The 5,515-nt window shown below is 41.7% G+C and overlaps 1 protein-coding gene across 1 annotated transcript in view; it reads right to left on the bottom strand.

Moving 5' to 3' along the window:
- The window catches only part of ttc7a (tetratricopeptide repeat domain 7A), a 65,680-nt gene that overhangs the window by 2,393 nt on the left and 57,772 nt on the right, over nt 1-5,515 (bottom strand). The window lies entirely within an intron of this gene.

Below are 5,515 nucleotides of genomic sequence, written 5' to 3'. Positions count from 1 at the left end.
CTAGAAGGACAGATTGATAGAGACAATGATCGTTAATACACTACTCTCAGGATATTTAAGGTGGAGTCTGCAATTCTGGAAAAAGTGTCTTCATATCTAGCTAGCTAGAATATTTAGATAGCATGTGCCAGACTTTCCACTCCCCTTGTTCTCCACTTTTAATGCATGTTTAAATATAGCTGAGTCAAAATAATCACAGAAAGAAAAATCTTCTTTTTTTTTTTTTTTTTTTTTGCGGTACAAAGTGGTATTTAATTTTGTTTTTTAGGGGAAGTCTACATGCTAAATTAAAGTAAACTGAATTAACCTCATGTCTGTAGCAAGATAAATGCTGGCCCATGACATGCTCTAATTTTCACAATACAGAATTGTGATTGAACCTCAGCACCTCGTCCCTAAGATTTTATTTCCAAAAGTCTAACATTAATTTTTTTTCCAAGCTATGACAAGATCAACTAAACAGATGGCAGCTTTTTGCAAAAAAATCCAAATCTTGGATATTTGCTGTCCCGTGGACTAGTATGGGATGAAACAAAACAGAAACAACAACCTTCGCTACACTTTCATATTGAACTGAGATTGCACAACTGAAGGGAGAAAATCCACAAATGATGAGATTAGAAGTCAACTATCTGCAGAGAGATGAAGCAGTATGTTCGGAGTCAGACACACACATGGTCAGAGGAGAGACTGCTGGAAGGAATCCTTTAAGCGGATTCAAATTACGTGCACTGTACATTACTGATGATTTGAAACAGCACACCCTCACTTTTAAGACTAGTAAGCTGTGTTTTATCTACCTTCAGGCAAAAGCTTCTAGTTCTACTGGTGTCACTGAGCGAAATGTAAATAAAGTATAACTGAACTTGCTGCGACTTCACCTTTGCTGAGGTAGCTAATCTATCAAACGGCACTGTCCTTGTTTGTCTTTAAGATAACTAACAGACCCAAACCCATGTTATCATAAAATATACAGGTGAGTGACATATTAAAGGAACAACCTGAACCCTTGACCCCCTCAGTCATAGGATCTGGTGGTTCTGCTGTGCTGTGGTGGCATTTTGCTTGCATAATTTGGGGTGCATTTGTCCATTTACCAGGTTTAGAGTAGTGTTCAAGCAACTTGGAGGAACAATTCAAAACAAACTGAAGCTTTTCTGGTGGCGTGGAAACCTTACTGAGACATTTTACATCGGCCTTTCCTTCAGCTTGAGAATTCTGTACTTCTCCACAGTTGAAAACTCATCTGTGCTGGTGGTTAAACACCGCCTAAGTAATTACATAATGTTACTAATTACAAGTTCAAAAATTTTCACAGCTCCTTCAAAGGGGTCCACCAAAACCTGCAAATTATCTACATCCACATATGACTCATGAAGATCAGAAAAGACACAGGGACCAAGTGATTAGATTTTGGCAGTGACGTGGCTTATACTTTGAATCCATGGACTTGTTAAAGATTTCTGTATCATTGCGAGATAGCAGCACAGTTTCACTGTAACTATGGAAACAAGTCAACACTACGTCAGCTGCCTGCTGACAATCACATGATTGCGGTCCTACTACAAATCCAGCGCTGTGGACTTATTAGGACTTATCCATTGGAAATGACACAAGGAACAACTGATTAAATTGTGGGAGCGTTTCTGAGTCCCATCAAGTCCCACCGCCTGCTACATATTGAGGTCACATGATTCGGTATCCATACATAACGTACACATGCATAACACATGCCTTTGCTCAACGCAAGGACCTTTTGTTTGTGGGTACATCTGTATTAAATTGTCACATTCTATGTTGTTGTGATTTCTGATCATCAATAACTAACAAACAAATGCTGCATTTCTTTAAAAAACAAACTGCTGGCAGAATACTGCACTCTCTGAGTGCTTTTCTAGTTCTGTATGCAAGAAATACAGTGAATTGAAAACAAAACATAATGGTTCAAAACTCAATTAGCTTCCTGCTTGGAATACTTATTAACCAACACCTAGTTCAACATCATTCTTAGTGACTGGATGCTACATTCTAAAAGTATTTATCTATGAATAAAGTAATAGGTAGTCCTGCTAAGCCAGATCTATCTCCACAGTTCTTCATCAGTGCTGGAGAATAGTCTGATTGCACCTCTATATCAGTACGCTTTAAGGGAGGAAAACACAAGGGACACTTCCCAGGACGTAATAGTCACACATGCAGAAAATAGACAGGGTAGAGCAAACCGCATGAAATGCGTGCTGGGAAAGGCAAGATTATACCCTTTGTCTACATCCGGTGAGTCAGAGTAAACCACAGCGTTCACAAAACCTCCATCTCTGAACAGAACCAGGTAAATCCTAAATGTAGGTTTACCTGTGGCCAAGTTACAAAACAGGTAAAAAAAACAACTTGGTTTTTACCAGGAAACACATTTCTCCACTTTGGTAGAGGTTCGCTGCCTACATGCTGTATTTTTCCTAAGCTTCCATCAAATTCACTTTGCTATCATGTGTAATTCAGAAGGATGTTCCTGACAACACTGGCCACTGCTTTCTAAACCCCTCCAGATTTTACTGTCTTACGTACTGCACATGTCCTGCAAATTCCACAGTTGGCACACAATTTGCCCAAACATTGAAACACATTAAAGCTGCTGTCCGGAGTTTGAATCGCAGCGTCTCTCAAAACACTGGTGGTCCCACCCTCCCTCCCTCTGATTTCGCCCCTTTATTTGTGCACGCGTGCAGTACATGAGAGAAGTGCCCGGAGTGCTGCAGCATCTTGCCTGTTTTGCTGTTTTCCACTCTTCTACATTTAGTACATTTAGTAAATAATAAAGGAATTCCGTTAGAATGCTGTATTGAGTCTAACTTGTCCTAATACCAAAATAACATGAATCTGCTAGGACGAACGAGTAAAGTTTCAATATGTGATTACACTCATGTATCCCTCTCGATGACGTTGTTAATCAAACTTAGTGCATTTACGCGTGTATATGAGTTACATTGTTTATTTATTTCTATCTAGAGTTCAGAATTGCATGACTCCTCTGAAGAAGAGTATGTCCCAGACGCCCCAACATCTTCCTCCAGAGGTCGGGCATCTAAACGAAGCCGTCAGGCGGGCTATGGAGGCCGTGGTCGGGGAGCGACGCGAGCACCCCGAGCCAAAAAACGTCCTGCAGTCTCTTGGCCTGACAAGCTGTGGGATTGGTAACTTTTCTGGAAGTTGCTGAGCCCTGATGCTCTCTCCTCCACAAGCAAAACAAAGGTGCGCGCGGTTGCGTAGTGCGTAGCTCGCCCACCTCTGCATGGGCTTGCTTGCTGTGCGCGTAACCGTTGATTGACAGCATGACAAAGCTGAAGCTCGAACTTGATTGGTCAGCAGCAACCGGCGCTTTTTGGAATAACATGGGGGTCTATGAGAGGAAGGCGGAGCTCAGGAATAAATTTTCATATCGCGTTATACTAATTTTATATTATAGTATCGAACTAGACTAACACATTTAAGCTTTGTTAAAAAATGATACATAAATTGAAAACAAACGGAAACTCCGGACAGCAGCTTTAATATGCTCTGTTACAGAACATGTTATTTTTAAGTGCTCATTTGCGGTTGCGTGCTGGTTGACTGCTGCCCAAGGCTCTGCCATGCAAAGAGGTGGGTATGCGTGCAATCTCTACACTCACTGGTTCAACAGCATGAATGTGCTGGGTATTGTATATGTATGTGGCAGAAAAATCAGAGGGAGGCAGGAACAAGAAGAAGCATGTAAGTGGCATTCCATGTAAACTGTAAGGATGTATAAACTGAACAAATGTTTGTTTGGGCTCATGCCAGGGTGTGTGTACAAAAGACAGAGAATATGTGAGAAAGAGAGCAATATTACGGATGATATCTGTTGTCACCATGTTAAAGGTCGTGTGTATGCGTGTGTGTGTGTGTGTGCGTGTGCATTCTGTCACTTCGGAGTTCAGCTCAGTTGGGGTGTTTCTGAGAGTCCAGTAGAAAAGGGCGTCACGCAACTGACCAACAGCATGGAGTCAAATCTGTCGCTCACACAAACATACTCTACAGGGGCATGCACACAAAAGCAAGTTACAGTGTCGCATGCACTCTCAAGGTGACAACAGGGAGCCACTCTTGCACAATATCATCCCCTCTGTTACCCTGACTGTCTGTTACGCACACACACACACACACACACACACACACTGAGCTAGCCTGAGGTCAGACAGACGAGTCTTGTTATGCAGTCTCTGCTCACAAGCTTCAGATTAATTGGGCTGAAATTCACATAGCTGTCTAGGGGCTCTGATGCAACTTTCAATAAGAGCACACACACGCACACACACACAAACACACACATACACACAACCCCCCCACACCCTTCCTTCTTTCTTCTGTTCTCCTTTTCCTCGCTGCTGCTGTGAGGAAAACACAGAGGAACAACAAAACTCTTGAGTACAGAGAAAACCCTTCACAGGATGTACACACAGGTTTGCAAGCTAATGTGTGCGTCTATATGAGGGTGTGTACGCATGCTCAAGTGTGTGTGGGCATACGCTCGAGGTGTATGATGTATGTCTTGCTGCCGGTTTGACCGCTAGCTTTTACTGTCTGTGCTCTTGTCTCCAGCCTCATAGAGGTTACATTGTTCCAAGATTTCTGGCATAAACACAGTCGGCTACTGGACCAACACACACACCAACTCTCACACCCTTCCATCTGTACCTCATGTCGGTTATGCTGGTAACCATGGAAAAGTTGATGCGTCCAGGTCGACAACTCAATCAAATAGACATGACTGTATATACTGTATAAACACAGGCGCACAGTACACACACACACACACACTAGCAAATGCTGGCGAGCAGGAAAACCATTTAAGACATGTTTCAACATTTTATGAAATGAGCATTATTTAATTTCTAAGACTGATATGAGAAAATAAATTTGCATGTCATATTAGTGGATTAAATACAGAGCCAGATATGGGATGTGGTCAATGTAACATAGCAGGAGGAATCCATTAAACTGGCTCTGCTCAAAGTGAAAAAAAAGAAGCCTACCAACATCTACAGCTGTCTACTTTACGTGGTTTATCTTGTTTGTTTCATCTGTACATGACCAGAGATGTAAAAACAACAATGTGTGATTCAGAGCATTCATGTTTGAAGCTGTTTCTTAACAAACCGTTCATCCATCTGCCCAGACTACTCCTCTGCAGCGTCTGGCTGAATCGTGAATGACCAGTTATAATCAGCATCTCAGGTTTTGGTTTTGATCTCAAAGAGATGGTATCAAACCAGACAACTTTAAGACCCAGTCATAACATCATTTAAAATATTATGCAAGAGAATAAATGTCTTCCAATGGAATTGCTGCAATTAGTGAATTTGCTTGCAGTGGTGAGGCAGAAAGTCAAGTTCAACTTTGCTTAAGTTTGATTTTCAAATCTGCAGTGCTGGCCTACTGTAAACTGTCTCTACAGTGCTGATCTATGAAACAGAGTGCTGGAGAGTTCAAAACAGAC

Source organism: Acanthochromis polyacanthus, chromosome 15, assembly GCF_021347895.1.
Source record: "Acanthochromis polyacanthus isolate Apoly-LR-REF ecotype Palm Island chromosome 15, KAUST_Apoly_ChrSc, whole genome shotgun sequence".
NCBI lineage: Eukaryota > Metazoa > Chordata > Actinopteri > Pomacentridae > Acanthochromis > Acanthochromis polyacanthus.
This window is presented reverse-complemented; position numbering and strand designations above follow the sequence as displayed.